Genomic DNA, 21,581 nt, shown 5'->3' with positions numbered 1-21,581 from the left:
CCCGTGGCCGCGTACAAAATATTGGTCGACTCTTACGTAGAAGATAACAGCAACGAGACACTCTTTACAAAGCTATTTATTTATTTAAATAGCGCTATTTAAATAAATAAATAAAGCGCTATTTAAACAAATAAATAGCATTGTAAAAAGTGACTGGTTGCTGTTATCCTCTACGTAAGAGTCAACCTACAGAAATGCTAATTGTTTGGTCACTAAATGCGTGAAATAATTCTGAATTTGTTTCTGGATCATAGTTGTTTGTCTCCTTTTGTGTTAAAAACAAATTGTTAGAGCACGAGTTGCTGCAGTTCTTATCAGTTATTCATTCTACTTACGATTTCGAGTTGTCCTCGTACATGTGGTGTAGTTTGGTTGTTATATACAGTCTATGAAGTTCGCTTCAAACTAGCAACAAAACCCTAAACTCTCAAAGTCCCAATGCGTAATACACAGTCTGAATAAAATCTATGTTATCCCACAAAACAATGAAAAGGTGCAGAAACCATACAAAGCATAACCAAAACAAATGGGTATACCACTCACATGGTAGAAAAACTAAATAATACGGCCAAGAATTAATTGCTGAAGCAGAATGTAAAACGACAAGAGCAAGAAATACAAATGTTAGACGTACAAGTTTGCACACAGGATGGCAAAGAAAAATAATACCGAAGAAATAAGGCTTGGATGGGATACAGAATAAGAAAAACAGTACACCGACATATATAACAGAAAATGTGAAGGGGAAGAAGTACATCAACTAGACCGTCAAGAGGGCAAGCTTTTGCATCTGGGGATGGGTGCAAAAAGAATGTACAAGAAGCTGAAGAATAGAAATAACGATTTAGTGTTTCCTGAACATCTAGAAAACATGATCATGAACCAACAAGCATGGGAAAACATATGAAAATTACTAGATCGGCGACAACAGAGAACTGTAATCGTTACAGGAGAAAGTTCATAGACAACCAACATAAGTTCGTCGTAGTCAACGAAACAGTAACAAACCGAAAAATACAACTCGCCCATGGGAAATCACAATACGTACAACCACCCAACCACCTCCACCACACAAACTAAATACACGTGTTTAAAACGTATTGGTGAAAACTTGTGAACTGTGGTCACAAATGCCGAGAAGAAACAACGTTAACTACATATAAAAGAAAACAGTTATATTGCGGTAGTTACAGGAGAAGAAGCACAAGGTATTTTAACTACTAAAGTATAGAGTGAGTCCTGAGCCAAACAGCAGTAGATGAGGATAACCTGGAAACAAATTTAGAATTGTTTTAACACATATCTAATGTATAAACGTAATAAGAGGAAAAGAGTATGTTATAGGCCACTGAAAATTCTTCTAGAATGAAAGAAGTCGAACACGCGTAGCAGCCAAACAAGCTGCCTTTTATTTACTCGCAGAAGTGGAATTTCTACTCTAAGAAGATACCTAAAATAAAGATACACGGACTCTGTCGTTGTGTCTTTCACACGTTTTCGGTTGCTCTCTGCTACGTTATACATTTTGGTGCAAAACTTAAGGACGAAAACAACTTCCACAGCACGTGTTACTAAAATGTAACATAGCTCGATGAAACTTGGACTAACTGCTGCAGTATAGTACAGAAGGTTATTGAAAGATATACTCAATGATAAAAACGGAAGCGACACTTTTATTCAAAGACAATACTTACACTCAACTCGACGGTTCATGATGGTGCCCTGGACATTACAAGAGACAAGGCATGTTTCTTACTGGGGTTTGTGATGAGCACCCACTGCAATGTATGTTCTGCAACGTCCTCCCAAGCTGGCCACAAGGTTGGTCCTTGAGACAGGGCCTACCGTTCCACCTCCAGCATGGTTGACAACTGCTACATGGTTGTTGGTGCATATGGCTGAAGTACGGCTGCCCAACGCATCCCGTGCGTGGTCGATGGGATTCAAGTCGGGGAAATGGCCAGGCCAACTCCATTCGCCGAATGTCCTCTCGTTTCAAGAGCTCTTCCCATTGTGCAGTTCGATGCGGTCGAGCACTGTCATCCATAATAATGATTTCAGGGTCGAATGCACACCTCAAAAGGACGCACTGGGAACGGAGGGTGGGGGAGGGGAAGGAGTACTGTCACAGTAGTATTGACCGGTGAGTAAATACAGTGTTCAAAAATTGGGGTCAGTGCGCCCATGCAACAGTATGCTTCGCCACACAGTAACACTTGGACCATTAAAAACATAACGTTAGACAGTATTCTGAACATACCCTCATATTAAGAGAGTTAGGAACACGTAATGCAACCAGGATATTTATCGAGCGTGATCTTGTTGATCTTTCACACTCATGCTCATAAATTAAGGATAATTGCAGAATGTGGTGCCACACAACTTGGCACCACACAAAACTGGCGCTAATAGCATATGCACATAGGGAACACACATGGCACGAATATATAAGTCCACGGTATTGGTGATAAGTTGAGAAAACCTTCCCGAAACACATGTGCTACACCCACCCCCCCCACCCCCCCGCCCCCCATCAATATGGGATATGATCACCATGCGCACGTACACAGGCCGCACAACCGGTCGAGCAGCTGCTGGGGTATAGCCTCCCATTCTTGCACCAGTGCCTGTCGGAGCTCCTGAAGTGTCATAGGGGTTTGAAGACGAGCAGGGATACGTCGACCGAGAGCATCCCAGACGTGCTAGATGGGGTTTAGGTCTGGAGAACAGGCAAGCCACTCCATTCAACTGGTATCTTTAGTTTCCAGGTACGCCTCGACGATGGCAGCTCGGTGGAGCCGTATCTTATCATCCATCAGGAGCCTGCATCCCTGAAAAGGCGGACATACTGGTGCAAAATGACCTGTTACAGTTCCTCTGTCAAAGACATGCAGGGTGTACGTGCACCAATCATAATCCCACCCATACCATCATACCACGACCTCCATACAGGTTCTTTTCAAGGACATTAAGGGGTTGGTATCTGGTTCCTGGTTCACGCCAGATGAAAACCCGGCAAGAATCACTGTTCAGACCATACATGGACTCGTCAGTGAACATAACCTGAGACCACTGTTCCAGTGACCAGGCTTTACGAGCTCTCCTGTGGCCAGGAGTCAGTGGAATGTACCTTGCAGGTCTCTGGGCGAATAAACCATGTCTGTTCAGTCGTCTGTAGACTGGGTGTCGGAGACAACTGTTCCAGTGGCTGCGGTAAGTTTCCGAGCAAGGCGACCTGCATAACTCCGTGGCTGCCTCCGGGAACTGATGGTGAGATATCGGTCATCTTGTGGTGTTGTACACTATGGACGTCCCGTACTGTAGCACCTGGACACGTTTCATGTCTGCTGGAATCGTTGCCATTATATTGAGATCACTCTTCGTTGCACACGAAGGGCCTGTGCTACGACCAGCTGTGTTTGATCAGCCTGCAGTCGCCCTAGTATTCTTCCCCTCATAACGTCATCAATATGTGTTCTTTGAGCCATTTTTAACACAGAGTCACCATTAGCAAGTCTGAAAACGTGTGCACACTTACTCGCTGCACTGTACTCTGACATGCACCAACACACCTCTGCGTATGTGGACTGCTGCCAGCGCCAACGTGCGACGACCGCAGGTCAAATGCACCGCATGGTCATACCCCGAGGTGGTTTAAACCCGCAAACCGCCCACCAGAGCGTTGTTTCACGATGTATCAGCATGGTCCTTAATTTATGAGCATGAGTGTAGGCGACAGAGGCGGGGTGTCGAAAGGTTGCATGAGTGTACTGACCTCCAAATATTTGAACACTGTACAATCACCATTCAACATTGTTATGACACTGTACTCCTTAACTATACGAATCTTTTCAGGGAAAGATTTGGCAGTGACTACATTGTTTTACATAACAATGAGCGATCGAATCGAAGAGCGCAAGTGATGAGCCCTTGGAACTGGCCTCTCCGTTCCTCTGTCGCATTGAGTAAGTACGAGATTTGTTGGGGAGCCGTACTGAAACACGTCTCCTTGCAGCAGTTGTCAACCACGCTGGTGGTGGAATGGAAGGCCCTGCTTTTGTATCCCGCATGGGTCTGCTCCTGCATTTGATACAAACTCAATATAATTTTGCCCAACACAGACTGAAGTTCTTTCAAGCTCCTGGGTGCTGGCAAGTCTCTAATCGCACTGAGATGTGACGGCGAGGAGTGGATACCCTGTCCGTTAAACATATGTCCTAATACCGAATCTCAGTTTGAAAAAAAATTGTACTTGTCTCTATTACACTTTAGTCCTGACTGCAAAAGTACAGTAAATAAGGCACGAAAATTCTGCAAATTTTCTTCAGGGGTGCAACCTGATACAACTATATCGTCCAGATAATTTGAGAAACCAGGGATACTGGCATACAACTGCTGCAAGTGAGAATCTCTTTGGATTTTCCGCTATGTTTCTAGAGAGACTTTCGTTGTGGAAACTATTAAATGCATCTCGCATTGAAATCCGTACCAGATTTCGAGCCTCACTAAAACTTCGCCAATCTTGGAGAGTTTGCGTTCGTCTAAATTATCCGTGCCTTTTTCGGTGCTTCTGAAGCAGCTTTCTGTCGTGATTTGTGTACAATGGGGGATCAGTTCCGTCTTTTATTAATTTATATGGTATGAGTCTCTCGAGTGCTGTTGATACTACTTCTTTAAACTTAAGCCACTTATGGTCTTCACTTACATGGTGATTGGAGACTGTCTCTTCGAAAGACGTCAAGCGAATTTTTAGCTCCTTTTATAAACAGATATATTTCGCGTTTAGTTTTGGTGAATTTCTTTGTTACGGAATTGAGCCTCGCTCGACTGTGTGTTCACTAATCCCTGTATCCGTCGTGATGCTCAGGATTATTTCTGGCTAAGAGGTCAAGCGTGTATTCGTAACTATTTACAATTTGATTGGCCTCGTGAACAAATTGTTGAAAATAATTGAAAAAAAATTAGAAAAATTACAGAAGTTGTTTTCTATCTACAATAGTATTTTTGGCAACATACGGAAGGTAGATTGAAGTCAATGCCAACTACACTACTGGCCATTAAAATTGCTACACCACGAAGATGACGTGCTACAGGCTCGAAATTTAACCGACAGGAAGAAGATGTCGTGATATACAAATGATTAGCTTTTCAGAGCATTCATACAAGGTTGGCGCCGGTGGCGCACAACGTGCTGACATGAGGAAAGTTTCCAACCGATTTCTCATACACAAACAGCAGCTGACCGGTGTTGCCTGGTGAAACGTTGATGTGATGCCTCATGTAAGGAGGAGTAATGCGTACCATCACCTTTCCGACTTTGATAAATTTTGGATTGTAGCCTATCGCGATTACGGTTTATCGTATAGTGACATTGCTGCTCGCGTTGGTCGAGATCCAATGACCGTTAGCAGAATATGGGCTCGGTGGGTTTGAGAGGGTAATACGGAACGCAGTGCTGGATCCCAACAACCTCGTATCACTAGCAGTCGAGATGACAGGCGTCTTATCCGTATGGCTGTAACGGATTGTGCAGCCACGTCTCGATCCCTGAGTCAACAGATAGGGACGTTTGGAAGACAAGAACCATCTGCACAAACAGTTGGACGACGTTTGCAGCAGAATGGACTGTCAGCTCGGCGACCGTGGCTGCGGTTACCCTTGACGCCACATCACAGGAAGGAGCGCCTGCGATGGTGTACTCAACGACGAACCTGGGTGCACGAATGGCAAAACGTCATTTTTTCGGATGAATTCAGGTTCTCTATACAGCATCATGATGGTCGCCTCCGTGTTTGGTGACATCGCAGTGAACGCACATTGGAATCGTGTATTCGTCATCTCCATACTGGCGTATCGCCGAGCGTGATGGTATGGGGTGCCATTGGTTACACGGCCCGGTCACCTCTTGTTCGCTCTGACAGCATTTTGAACAGTGGACGTTACATTTGAGATGTGTTACGACCCGTGTGTCTACCCTTCATTCGATCCCTGCGAAACCCTACATTTCAGCAGGATAATGCACGACCGCATGTTGCAGGTCCTGTACGGGTCTTTCTGGATACAAAAAATTTTCGACTGCTGCCCTGGCCAGCACATTCTTCAGATCTCGCACCAATTGGAAACGTCTGTCAATAGTGGCCGAGCAAATGGCTCGTCACAATATCCCAGCCGCTACTGTTGGTGAACTGTGGTATCTTGTTGAAGCTGCGAATACGCCATCCAAGCTCTGTTTGACTCAATGCCCAGGCATATCAAGGCTGTTATTATGACCAGAGGTGGTTGTTCTGGGTACTGATTTCTCAGGATCTATGCACCCAAATTGCGTGAAAATGTAATCACATGTCAGTTCTAGTGTAATATATTTGTCCAATGAATACCCGTTTATCATGTGTATTTCTACTTGGTGTAGCAATTTTAATGGCTAGTAGTGTATAATTGTATGAGTAGCGTACCTATTTGTGATGAGACTCAAGTTTTCTTTGATTTGTTCAGCAGCTCTTTCATCTGAGACTGGGGGTCGGTAAAAGGAGCCAGTTATTAATTTATTCCGGTTGTCGAATATAACCTCTGCCCATACTAAGTCACAGGAACTGTCTGCTTCAATATCGCTTGTGAGCTGGAACACACATTTCATTATTTTCCCTCAAGTTGTGCTTCTTGTTTCTTGTGTAGTGCAGATCATTACAATTACGGGTTTTCCCTCCAAAACCTGGGATGCTTTCTCTGTGACCCTGTAAAGACCGGAGCTAAACAATGTAGAACAACAACGTACGTTACAAGCATAGCATTCTATATTACTTCATTTCCTTATTTCTAACATTTTGAAATTGTACGTCGACTTTAGATGGCATTCTGTATTACTTCATTTCCTTGTTTCTAACATTTTAAAATTGTGAGTCGACTTTAGATGACATGCCAATCATAGATGTCATTATCTCTATTTACTGAACTTATTTTCAGTCATGTTTTGAACATTGTCCCGCTACTTTATTAACTAATGCCTCTGAGAACTATGGGACTTAACATCTATGGTCATCAGTCCCCTAGAACTCAGAACTACTTGAACCTAACTAACCTAAGGACATCACACACACTCATGAGCGAGGTAGGATTCGAAGCTGCGACCGTAGCGGTCACGCGGTTCTAGACTGTAGCGCTTAGAACCGCTCGGTGACATCGGCCGGACCGCGTATAAAACAGTCAAATTCAAATTTATATCAGCGTTATTAGGTAGTTTTAACTGCCCGAGGCAGGATTCGAACCTGCCACCGTAGCAGTCATGCGGTTCCGGACTGAGTGCCTGGATCCACTAGACCACCGCGGCCGGCTTTATTAACTAATGTTTCGCCGCAAGGGATATCAGATTTTAGAGAGTAAATTAATATGGAGTATGTCGTTCTTCTTTTCACACATTCACATTCCCATTTCTTCTTTCCTTATTGTCTTTTGGGCATGCAATTGTAATTAAAGTAAGCACAAATGCAGTGATCAAAAAGAAATAATTTGCGTATATTCGCATTCTCTTTATTTTTCCTTTCTTGTTGCTCCTCTGCCGATGAACTGTTTCTATCGCAATCAGTAAGCGTGAAAGGAAGCTACCGTACAGACGGGGGGATCTATATTTATACTTGGCAGAAGTAATTACATACTGACATAATCGTCGGTATTACTTTCGTTTCCGAAAAGTTATAAATATTTCGATTTCGGAAAAGAAGTTATGTATTTCGCCAAAGATGTCGCAGAAGAAGTGCCTTACGTACTGGTTGTATCGAGTAAGATGTGGAGATGGTGGTTTGAAAGCGAACAGAGGCTGTACGGGGAAGGGCGTATATGATGCTGCACAGAGCTACAGCAACAACTGCTTTAGTTTTGTCAAATACGTTGTTCTTTTCTGTCATGTAGCTGATGTACTTAAACTAACCGCTTATAATGGTGGCAACGTCTTTGCCGCAGTGGATACACCAGTTCCCGTGAGATCACCAAAGTTAAGTGCTGTCGGGCATGGTCGACATTTGGATGGGTGAACATCCAGGCCTCCATGCGCTGTTGCCATTTTTCGGGGTGCACTCAGCCTCGTGATGCCAATTTAGGAGCTACTCGACCGAATAGTAGCGGCTTCGGGCAAGAATACTATCATAACGATCGCGAGAGCGGTGTGCTGACCCCACGCCCCTCCTATCTGCATCTTCTACTGAGGATGACACGGCGGTCGGGTGGTCCTGGTAGGCCACTCGTGGCCTGAAGACGGAGTGCGTATAATGGTTCAAATGGCTCTGAGCACTAAGGGACTTAACTTCTGAGGTCATCAGTCCCCTAAGAACTACTTAAACCTAAGTAATCTAAGGACATCACACACACATACATGACCGAGGCTGGATTCGAAGCTGCGACCGTAGCGGTCACGCGGTTCCAGACTGTAGCGCCTAGAACCGCTCGGTGACAACGGCCCGACCGCGTATAAAACAGTCAAATTCCAATTTATATCAGCGTTATTAGGTAGTTAGAACTGTTCGAAGTTTTATAAGTGGATGCAACAAGACATAAATATTTACCTGTTTTAAGATGGATGTTCTGGTGACGGCATGTTCATTTATGTGAAGTATTCAATTGAGTGCACATTTTTCTGAATGCACATGTCAGTACGGTTTCTAAACAACCTGCAGACGACATCTTTAGTTGTTGGTGTCATGTAGCGACAAGCTTCCTCGACACGCTGTTTGAAGTCATCTGGGTTGCGCCGTCCGTGACATTAACACCTTACTTGTCAGCATACTATACACAGGGTGAGACAGGCTTTGAGCGGTGATAGTATTAGTGATTCTGAACAGAAAACTTCATATGCACGTATGCCCTATTCCGAATTGTTTCCGAGACAGAACACCAATTCCATGGCCTTCACGCTCTCCTGACCTCAACCCTCTTGACTTTCATTGATGGGGGCACTTGAAAGCTCTTGTCTACGCAACCCCGGTACCTAATGTAGAGACTCTTGGTGCTCGTATTGTGGACGGCTGTGACACAGTACGCCCTTCTCCACGGCTGCATCAGCGCATCAGGGATTCCACGCGACTGAGGGTGTATGCTTTTTCCTCGCTAACGGAGGACATTTTGAACATTTCCTGTAACAAAGTGTTTGAAGTCACGCTGGTACGTTCTGTTGCTGCGTGTTTCCATTCCATGATTAATGTGATTTGAAGAGAAGTAATAAAATGAGCTCTAACATGGAAAGTATGCGTTTCCGGACACATGTCCATATAACATATTTTCTTTCTTTGTGTGTGAGGAATGTTTCCTGAATCTTTGGCAGTACCTTTTGTAACACCCTGTATACATACGTACTCTAGCAACATCGTTCATTCGCATACAGAACAAGATCAAACTTTCTTGGGGCATTCCTGAAGATACCTTTATCTTTGATGAACACTCGTTTTCCAAGACAAAGGATAACATACTGGGTTTTATAACTGAAAAAGTCTCCAAACACCCACACATCTGAGAATCTATTCCGTATGCTCTAACCTTTGTTAACAGTCCGTAATGCGGCACTCTGTCAAACACCTTTCGGACACCTAGAAATATGGGATCTGCTTGTTGTTCATCGCCCATGATTCGCAAGATGTCACGTGAGACAAGGGTAAGGTGAATTTCACACGAGCGACGCTAGAATAATTATGTCATCAGCGACATCTGAATAGTTTTCCAGCAATAATGCTTAATTATCGTTCATCAAATGGCTCTGAGCACTATAGGACTTAACATCTGAGGTCATCAGTCCCCTAGAACTTAGAACTATTTAAACCTAACTAACCTAAGGACATCACTCACATCCATGCCCGAAGCAGGATTCGAACCTGTGACCGTAGCGGTCGCTTGGTTCCAGGCTGAAGCGCCTAGAACCGCTCAGCCACACCAGCCGGCCTATCGTTCATCATTGGTGTAAATATGACTGTATGTAATTTCTTCAAAATAACTTGTAAATATTGGTTCGGTTATTGTAGGAGCACGTCATTTTTAAATAGTTGGTACAAAGATCTTATATATTACATTTATCACAGAATTCTAATGAAATAGTACTGAGAACATGAGAGACTAGTAAAGACTCCTTTAAGGTTGCGTAATGTTTCGCATTACAATCATATTTATTAATGAGGGTAGCGATCATTTTACATTCTATGATTCTGTAACGATTCGCCGTAGAACTGGTAGAGAGTTGTCTAGGAATTTACCATATCGCAGGTCTTTTTGCTAATTTAAAACTCTGTGTGACTGATCTTTTAGATGTATGTAGATTTCAATTTCTTCCATTACATCTATGACTTTTCCTTCCTGTAACTTATGTAGTATCTGAAGTGATCCATTTATATTAGGTATTTTGTGGTCAACGATAATTAAATATAACTTAGAACAGAACCATATGCAGGTTAGGTAGCAAATTTCTGTAAAATAATTACAATCTTCCTAGTGTTAAGTACGTTGTATGCGGGAGCTTTGCAACAACTGCTCGAAAGTAACGTGCTCCTAAAATAGCGTGAACACCTCGATCTAATTTATGAGCGTAACATGATGTCATAGGAGCAAAGACGTATATGACATAATATGTTACTAAAAAATCACCCATAAAGTAAGTTATAATGTGTCTAGTATATCTACAGATATGACTTGTTCCTACATCAAAATTACAAGTGTCACTAATGTATCCAATGCATGAAACTTCCGTTTTAGATACTTGAATATGGCCTAAGGCCGAAATTGTACAATCCCTACAGGAAATAAAGAGAATGGCAGCTGAAGGCTTCAAGAAATCATTCAAAAAATTCATCGACGCTGCGGACGTTGCCGCACTTAAAATTATTAAACACTGCTGATAGTTGAAGTGAAAGTTTAAGTGTTTTCAGAGAATTTCTAAGTTCTGAACCGTGTGATAGAATCAAAGGCTCACACAAAAAACTCCAGACGTCAGACACCAAACGCTGTGCGTCGATAGAGTATCAACGAAAACACCGATTTAGTTCGTACTATGTACTGTCGTCCAGTAGAATAACAAACTCACTGCCACACTCGATCCGAAAAAAAGTTCAGCTAGTGACTCCTGCGACCTGCACACATGGAAAAATTCACAACAAAGGATATCGGATTGTGGTATAACTCGAACAGTTCACACGCCTGGTATGGAGGTGTTACGAGGGATATAGGGTCAGTATGAAACAGGTACGTAAGGAACTGCAAATGTTGAAGACAAATACTGTGTTCACCCGTGGTCAATTCTGCATGAGGACCTGCATCACTCACATCAGTTAAACCAAGTGCAGGCTGCTATGCCACAAAATAATCACGCCAGATTACAGTTCTCCCGATGTATTCTGTGTTGGAGCGACGAATATATGCAATTAACAGCTTGCATTTCGCTTACGGGTGAAGTGTACACTGCCTTCCAAAAAAAGTGAGCAACCAGAAAAAAATGATAGGACGTAAAGTTAACATTGTATACTTACGTACCATCGGCGATTGTTATCCACATTTGGCCCAGAGTCAAATTTGCCTGGATGGACATTTTAGAGTTTACAAGGTTGGACTCGTTTCATGTTGAAGTATCACTATTCCATTCGCTATCATACATCTACCCAGCAGGCAAATGCAGACACACTGGTATTGTTGGATCCTAACCAGGAATTTGATAAAAAAAAGACACTGTTTGCTTGATTAACAACTGAAACAGATGGTGAAAGAGTTTCACATCATTTTCAGAGATGCTGAAGCAACCACGCATGAGATTCTGTAGAGAGATGGGGCCCCTTCCATGCCCGCACCAAACCAAAAGTTCTACTGTCACCTCCGGCAACATGTTAGTTAGCTAATAGGTGGATCACAGGATGCTGGGTTGTGATGTTATCCGTGAGTCTCGGTAAGACTACGCATTAACACGGTCCATCAGGTGATAGTGGACGAAACGCGAATGAGGGTAGCAATTTGAAGAGCAGAGGGGAAAAAAAAGTGCCAAGGCTCGTGTCGTGGGAAAAAAACTTCTGCGACAGTGGGATGGGTAGTAAGAGCAGTAGTGGCTTACTAGCTGCGTTAGTTCATGCAAGGTTGGGTTTGTTAGTATGGGTATCATGCATCATTACCGTGGCAGGCCATGGCAATATATCCGAGTTTGCTGCAGCCGCTGCATTCCTGGAACAATCAGGATCGTCATGTATTAGTGGGAGATCGACCATAGATCATCTGTGTGTGTGTGTGGGGGGGGGGGGGGGGGGGGGGGAGGGACTTCTCTGCATGTAGTGTACGATACGGCTTCCCTGCGTGGTTCCAGTTATTCAGCAAGTGTGTTCCAGCTGGATATCCAGTAATGGTGGCTGATTTACAGGGGCTCACCTGTACCGTTGTGTTTGCGTGAACTTGGCCATAGATGTTAGGTCCTTCCAAGTATGTCTTTTGGTCTTTTATGTTTCCGTCTATGGTTGTTGTAGTTCCCCAGATTCAGAATAAACGGGTTCTACGAGTGTCTAGAGTTTCTGTATAGTCTTGTGGTGAGTTTGTGGATTACCTTCGTGGGAGTCTCAAGTCGGTATTCCCGGTAAGGGTCCGCGATGTGTATCGTGGAGCATTGCTTATGATTTTGAGTACTTTGTTTTGTATGATCTGCAGGCGGCGCAGCGTATCCCCAGACAGGGGCTGCGTACTTCATCAGGGGTCGAATAAGTGTCATGTACATGGACCTCGACACCCTTCTGTTTAGTGTGCTACGCCTTTTGAGTATAGGATAGAGCTGTTTGAGCCTCGCGCTTGCTTTGGTCATGTGTTGTATCTGGTCCCCCCAGAGTAATTTCCAGTCCACACAGACACCGAGGTGTTTTACTTTCTCGCGGAAACGTATTGGGCGTGCATGCAGAGTTATTGGTCTGTTGCAGTATCGGTGTTTGCGCAGTTGCTGCTGTCTTCTAGTGAACAGAACGGCTTCGCACTTGTCGACGTTTACTCTAACACGCCATTTCTCTAACCAAGGCTCAGCCACTCTGATTGCGGTCTGTAAGCGTGACGTAATGTTTGATGATTTCCAATCTTGCGCGAGGATGGCTGTGTCATCTGCGTAGATTGCCATCGTTGTGTTGTGTGTGATTGGGAGATCGTTTATGTAGAGGTTAAACAATAGGGGCCATATGATGTTTCCCTGGGGTACACCCGCGTGTATACCGTGTCGTGTTGATTGTTTTCCCTGCACGTCAGTGTTGAAACTCCTGTCTGTGAGGTATGAGTTTATGAGACGCACCAGCCCGTCGGGGAACCCCGCGTCGCTGGGTTTGCGAATGAGGCCGTTGTGCCATAGACGGTCGAAAGTCTTTTAGATGTTCAGGAACACCGCCACTGTTGCTTTGTTTGTGTTGAAGCCATGTGCTATTTGTTCAACGACCCGTAAGAGTTATGTTGTAGTGATTCCTGAAGCCGAATTGCTCCGGTCTCAGGATGTCATTTGTTATGCAGTGCCCAGGGATGCGTTTGAGAATCACCTTCTCAACAATCTTACTGAGCGAGCTCAGGAGACTGATGGGTCGGTAATTTTGTGGGAGGCTGTTGTCTTTCCCCGCCTTCCTGAACATCAGGACCTTGGCCGTCTTCCAAAAGGAGTGGAAGTGTTAGTGTTTTAGTATGGCATTCGTTATGTGTGTTTAGGTATTCAGTGGCTTTATCCACGAACTGCTGGAGGACACGGTTTCGAATGCCATCATGACCAGGGGCTTTCCTAGCAGGAGAATGCATTCTTGTGAAATGGTTTCCCAGTTCGTACAAACGGGCCGGTTGCAAGCTCACTCTTCAGCAGCTTCCACAGAACTTTGTTGATGCTTGTCACTATCTCATGCCAATTTACCTTTTCAAATGTGTCCTATTATTGTATCAATATGACGGTCAGTGTTGAGCGACAATTACGGAGGCTCTGTGCTCCCACATACTGTGCCTCCTGCTCCAGTTCCACACACGAACTTCTGTGCTCTGTATGTGACAGAACCTCTGTCTCTGTTAGGTAATACATTACTTACATAACTTCATAAGAGGTCAAAGATTTTTATGGCTGAATATTACGTACTTCTCTGTGGCACATCCAGCTAGAGACGTAGACAGTGTAAGTCATATCTCTGTCTAGGATTCTACATCTACATCTACATGGATACTCTGCAAATCACATTTAAGTGCCTGGCAGAGGGTTCATCGAACCACCTTCACATTTCTCTATTATTCCAATCACGTATAGAGCGCGGAAAGAATGAACACCTTTATCTTTCCGTACGAGCTCTGATTTCCATTATTTTATCGAGGTGATTGTTCCGCCCTATGTAGGTCGGTGTCAACAAAATATTTTCGCATTCGTAGGAGAAAGTTGGAGATTGGAAAAACGCCTTTCTTTTAATAATTTCCACCCCCTATACCATATTTTGCGAGAATACAAAACGTGCTGCCTTTCTTTGAACTTTTTCGATGTACTCCGTCAGTCCTACCTGGTAAGGATGCGACACCGTGCAGCAATATTCTAAAAGAGGACGGACAAGCGTAGTGTAGGCAGTCTCCTTAGTAGGTCTGTTACATTTTCTAAGTGTCCTGCCAATGAAACGCAGCCTTTGGTTAGCCTTCCCCACAACATTTTTCATGTGTTTTTTCCAATTTAAGTTGCTCGTAATTGTAATACCTAGGTATTTAGTTGAATTTACGGCTTTTATATTAGACTGATTTATCGTGTAACAGAAGTTTAACGAGTTCCTTTTCGCACTCATGTGGATGACCTCACACTTTTCGTTATTTAAGGTCAGCTGCCACTTTTCGCACCATTCAGATATTTTTTCTAAATCGTTTTGCAGGTTGTTCTGATCTTCTGATGACTTTATCAGTCGATAAACGACTTCGTCATCTGCAAACAACCGAAGACGGCTGCTCAGATTGTCTCCCAAATCGTTTATATAAATAGGTAACAGCAGAGGGCCTATAACACTACCTTGGGGAACGCCTGAAATCACTTGTGTTTTAGTGGAGGACTTTCCGTCAATTACTACGAACTGTGACCTCTGTGACAGGAAATCGCAAATGAAGTCATATATTATTTATGTTTATGAATTTTCCTGTTGTTTCTGAATTGACATTGGCTGTCGACACTAAACGTCACAAGGGACTAAATTGACTGTGCGACCGTCGTCAGTCCGCGAAGCTGTTTAAAGAGCTGGTTTACGAGAGCTACTAGTATAGACACCACGCATTACCCTTATTACACGCTTCTGTGCGACAGAGACGAGTTAGCCCAGAATATGAAGCGATAAGACATCAACGATGAGAGCAATGAAGTGTCAACTTGTTGATATATTCACCGCAAAAACTATTATCCATATGGAACAGGACTATATCTTCGACGTTCAAAATTATCTGTAACATATGACAGGAATATAGAAATACAAGTTACTTAGGCACGAAATAAATACGAAGTACACGGAAGCTAAAGCGAAGTGCCTGCAGGAAAAATGTGAAAAAATCGAAAAATAAATGATAGTCGGAAGGGCTGATTCATTGTATAGAAAAGTAGAAGCAACCTTCGGAGAAATTAGAAACAAGGAGGGTAACATTAACAGTGCAGTGGGAAATTCTACTGCTAAATACAGACTAGAGAGAGGATAGGTGGAAAGGTTATCTTGTAGGCGTCTGTGAGGCCGAAGGGTTTTCTGATCAAGAGATAAAGAAAACACAGGATTCGACGTGAAAGAAATAGGGTATCCAGCTTCAGAATCAGAATTTATATGAATCAAAGTATTTGAGGGGGGATAACTTCCATGGTACTAGAGGGAGCTGTAGATGGTAAAAACTGTAGAAGCAGACAGGGATTGGAATACATCAGCAAATAACTGAGTACGTAGGCTACTAGTGCTATCTCGCTATTCGCACCCCCATCAGATTTAGCGATAAGAGGGTCCAGTGTACAGACCGTCAAAAACTGAACGCAGATCGAGCATGGAAACAGGAAGAAGGTGCACTGGACAGTCAAAAATAAAAACAGTGAACGGTTGAAGAACAAGAAGGGCAATGTAGAGGAGCGGGTAATAGGAATGTTGTCGTGGCTAAGTGGTTACGGTGCTGAACTGCAAAACGGGCTAGGTTTTTTGTTGTTTTTTTTCCTCACTGTTCGCCTTATTCAGATGTGTGTCTCTATCGTGGTGTAACGTCCGTTTGCAATAGCGAATTGTAAGGAAGGGACCTTGAATGACAGCTGATTCTGCACTACTGCCCTATTAGCAGCCGAAAGGAAGTGGCTTTCGAATGGGAGCCGCAAACGTTTGATGACAACGCGACGAGTCAACAGAATCCTCCACCGAAAAACATGTCTGGTGTGTCATACACGGCATTAGTGACAGTACGTGTGTCATACGATATGAAACATTTATCGATGCACCTAATTTGTACGCCTGGTAACTGAGTAACATACGCCTCCTTGCCCGATATAGGTGTTCGTACGAATGTGAATGTGGTCACTCCCTAGGAAATGATGAAAGCATAATAGTTTGTCACATAAGCTCCAACGAATAAACGTAGCAGTTTCATAAGCACATAGTCCCTGTGTGCTCTGTCAAAACATATGTTTTTAACGTTTTTGAAGTTGCGATCCATTTTGAAAGTCTTGACTCGAATTTCTTTGTTATAACATAGTTCACACTCGTTTATGATTTGTTTTCATTTCTGTGACACGTCTATGTGATATCTCGCCTGCTCTCACTATTCATCACATTTACTTGCGATGGTAATGTATTCTTACTATATGACATATTCTATAACCAATGTGTAATATGACAACTGCCAGACTGACAGTTCATAACCTTGTGAGGGAAAAAAAAAAACGCACGAGGGAGTTTTGAACACAGCTCGGCGGCATAGCAGTCGAACATTCTGTCCACTTCCCCACAACACAATTGCTGTTTTAGGAAGTTGTTTATTGCACTCATGGTTCTTGGACCATTCACTGTTTCTACAAGGTGCGTTCCATAAGTAATGCGAACAAATTCATAAAAAATCATTTACTGAATATATTCGTACAAATAATCAAATATTTTCAAAATAGCACCCTTTTGCATCGATACACTTCTGGAAGCGATGTTTCCATGCCTAGAACGCATCCTGGAATGCCTTTTCCGCAATATCCTTTAGAGCTGATGTAACATGCGCCTGGATGCTTTCAATCGTGTCCCAATGTTTTCCTTTCATGACTCATTTTAAGCGAGGAAACAAAAAATTGAACGGGAGCCAGGTCAGGCCTGTAGGGAGGCTGGGGAACCAATGGGGTCTTGGTCCTGGCTAGGAAGTCGTTGACAATGAAGGCGCTGTGACTCGGCGCGTTGTCGTGGTGAACTTTCCATGTGTCTTTGATGTCGCTTCGGCAGCGCGAGACCCTCCTTTTTAGTCTTTTGAGCACTTCTAAGTAGAAAGCTGAGTTCACTGTAGTCCCGGTAGGTACAAATTCGTGGTGGATAATGCCTCTGACGTCAAAGAAGACAATGAGCATGGTTTTGATCCTGTACTTGCTCATGCATGCCTTCTTGGGATGGGGCGACGATTGGGTGTGCCACTCTGAACTCTGCCTTTTTGTCTCAGGGTCATACTCAAAAATCCACGACTCATCACCAGTGATAAATGAGTTCAAAAAGTGAGGACATCTCCAACATTTCTCGGCACCGAACCACTTGCATGTGCTTGTGTTCGTCAGCCAACTCTTTTGGGACGAGTTTGGCACACGCCTTTCTCATGTTCAAATCTTCGGTTACAATGATTTGGACAAGCAATCAATTTCAAAGGCATGCCTAAGTAACGGAAACATTTCGGTGGCGGATTTCACAAGTTAAACGCAAAATTTGATAGCGTACCGTTGCTCTACAGAATCCATTGTGCCGTGTTACATAAACTCAATACGGGGTTGATGGAAACGAACGTCCTGACTCTCCGGCAGCTCGCAGCCGAAAGAGACAAAGAGCGTTTTGAAGCTGACAGCCCCATCCACTTAGCCCAGCCGGTTACAACATGCTGTGGAGTACCGTTGCGTCAGAAAAAAACTGGCCGTATTACTTATGGAACGCACACCGTATTTGGCTTATTTTTCCACAGTTCAGTACACCTTCTTCCTGTTCTCATGTTTCATCTACATGACTACTCTGCAATTCACATTTAAGTGCTTGGCAGAGGGTTCATCGAACCACAATCATACTATCTCTCTACTATTCCACTCCCGAACAGCGAGCGGGAAAAACGGACACCTAAACCTTTCTGTTAGAGCTCTGATTTCTCTTATTTTATTTTGATGATCATTCCTACCTATGTACGTTGGGCTCAACAAAATATGTTCGCATTCGGAAGAGAAAGTTGGTGACTGAAATTTCGTAAAAAGGTCTCGCCGCGACGAAAAACGTCTATGCTGTAATGACTTCCATCCCAACTCGTGTATCATATCTGCCACACTCTCTCCCCTATAACGTGATAATACAAAACGAGCTGCCCTTTTTTTCACCCTTTCGATGTCCTCCGTCAATCCCACCTGGTAAGGATCCCACACCGCGCAGCAATATTCTAACAGAGGACGAACGAGTGTAGTGTAAGCTGTCTCTTTAGTGGACTTGTTGCATCTTTGAAGTGTCCTGCCAATGAAACGCAACCTTTGGCTCGCCTTCCCGACAATATTATCTATGTGGTCCTTCAAACTGAAGTTGCTCGTAATTTTAACACCCAGATACTTAGTTGAATTGACAGCCTTGAGAATTGTACTATTTATCGAGTAATCGAATTCCAACGGATTTCTTTTGGAACTCATGTGGATCATCTCACACTTTTCGTTATTTAGCAATCTTTTCTAAATCGCTTTGCAACTGATACTGGTCTTCGGATGACCTTACTAGACGGTAAATTACAGCATTATCTGCGAACAATCTAAGAGAACTGCTCAGATTGTCACCCAGGTCATTTATATAGATCAGGAACAGCAGAGGTCCCAGGACGCTTCCCTGGGGAACACCTGATATCACTTCAGTTTTACTCGATGATTTGCCGTCTATTACTACGAACTGCGACCTTCCTGACAGGAAATCACGAATCCAGTCGCACAACTGAGACGATACCCCATAGCTCCGCAGCTTGATTAGAAGTCGCTTGTGAGGAACGGTGTCAAAAGCTTTCCGGAAATCTAGAAATACGGAATCAACTTGAGATCCCCTGTCGATAGCGGCCATTACTTCGTGCGATGTTTTCTGAAGCCATGCTGATTACATGTCAATAGATCGTTCCCTTCGAGGTGATTCATAATGTATGAATACAGTATATGCTCCAAAACCCTACTGCAAACCGACGTCAATGATATAGGTCTGTAGTTAAATGGATTACTCCTACTACCCTTCTTGAACACTGGTGCGACCTGCGCAATTTTCCAATCTGTAGGTACAGATCTATCGGTGAGCGAGCGGTTGTATAAAAGTAGGGAGCTATAGTATCAGCGTAATCTGAAAGGAACCTAATCGGTATACAATGTGGGCCTGAAGACTTGCCCGTATCAAGCGATTTGAGTTGCTTTGCAACCCCTAAGGTATCTACTTCTAAGAAACTCATGCTAGCAGATGTTCGTGTTTCAAATTCTGGAATATTCCATTTGTCTTCCCTGGTGAAGGAATTTCGGAAAACTGCGTTCAATAACTCCGCTTTAGCGGCACAGTCGTCGATAACAGTACCATCGGCACTGCGCAGCGAAGGTATTGACTGCGTCTTGCCGCTTGTGTACTTTACATACGACCAGAATTTCTTCGGATTTTCTACCAAATTTCTAGACAATGTTTCGTTGTGGAACCAATTAAAGGCATCTCGCATCGAAGTACGTGCCAAATTTTGCGCGTCTGTAAATTTTAGCCCATCTTCGGGATTTCGCGTTCTTCTGAACTTCGCATGCTTATTCCGTTGCCTCTGTAACAGCGTTCGGACCTTTTTTGTGTACCACGGGGGAACCGTTCCATCTCTTACCAATTTATGAGGTATGAATATCTCAATTGCTGTTGCTACTATATCTTTGAATTTGAGCCACATCTCGTCTACATTCGCATAGTCAGTTCGGAAGGAATGGAAATTGTCTTTTAGGAAGGCTTCTAGTGACACTTTATCCGCTTTTTTAAATAAAATTATTTTGCGTTTGTTTCTGATGGATTTGGAAGAAATGGAACTGAGCCTAGCTACAACGACCTTGTGATCACTAATCCCTGTATCAGTCATGATGCTCTCTATCAGCTCTGGATTGTTTGTGGCTAAGAGGTCAAGTGTGTTTTCGCAACCATTTACAATTCGCGTGGGTTCGTGGACTAACTGCTCGAAATAATTTTCGGAGAAAGAATTTAGGACAATCTCGGAAGACGTTTTCTGCCTACCACCGGTTTTGAACAAGTATTTTTGCCAACATACCGAGGGTAGGTTGAAGTCCCCACCAACTATAACCGTATGAGTGGGGTATTTATTTGCTACGAGACTCAAACTTTCTCTGAACTGTTCCGCAACTGTATCATCGGAGTCTGGGGGTCGGTAGAAGGAGCCAATTATTAACTTAATTCAGCTGTTAAGTATAACCTCCACCCATACCAATTCGCATGGAGTATCTACTTCGACTTCACTACTGGATAAACCACTACTGACAGACACAAACACTCCACCACTTATTCTGCCTAATCTATCTTTCCTGAACACCGTCTGAGACTTCGTAAAAAATTTCTGCAGAACTTATGTCAGGCTTTAGCCAGCTTTCTGTACCTATAACGATATCAGCTTCTGTGCTTTCTATTAGCGCTTGAAGCTCAGGGACTTTTCCAGCGCAACTACAACAATTTACAACTATAATTCCGACTGTTCCTTGATCCAAGCACGTCCTGTAATTGCCAAGCACCCTTTGACATTGCAGCCCATCCCGCACTTTCCCGAGGCCTTCTAACCTAAAAAACCGCCCAGTCCAAGCCACACAGCCTCCGCTACCCGTTTAGCCGCCAGCTGAGTGTAGTGAACTCCTGACCTATTCAGCGGAACCCGAAACCCCACCACCCTATGGCGCAAGTCAAGGAATCTGCAGCCAATACGGTCGCAAAACCGTCTGAGCCTCTGTTCAGACCCTCCACCCAGCTCTGCACCAAAGGTCTGCAGTCGGTTCTGTCAACGATGCTGCAGATGGTGAGATCTGCCTTCATCTCGTAAGCAAGACCGGCAGCCTTCACCAAATCAGATAGCCGCTGGAATCCAGAGAGAATATCCTCAGATCCAAAACGACACACGTCATTAGTGCCGACATGTGCCACCACCTGCAGCTGGCTGCACTCTGTGCTCTTCATGGCATCCGGAAGGATCCTTTCCACATCAGGAATGACTCCTCCCGGAATGCACACGGAGTGCACACTGGATTTCTTCCCCTCCTTAGCCGCCGTATCGCTAAGGGGCCCCATTACGCGCCTAACATTGGAGCTCCCAACTACCAGTAAGCCCACCCTCTGCGATTGCCCGGACCTTGAAGGCTGAGAATGATCCACTGAAACAGGGCAGGCAGCGGCATCTGGCTC

The sequence above is a fragment of the Schistocerca gregaria genome, chromosome 3 (assembly GCF_023897955.1).
Source record: "Schistocerca gregaria isolate iqSchGreg1 chromosome 3, iqSchGreg1.2, whole genome shotgun sequence".
NCBI lineage: Eukaryota > Metazoa > Arthropoda > Insecta > Orthoptera > Acrididae > Schistocerca > Schistocerca gregaria.
The sequence above is the reverse complement of the archived record's forward strand: the minus strand, read 5'-3'. Positions refer to the sequence as shown.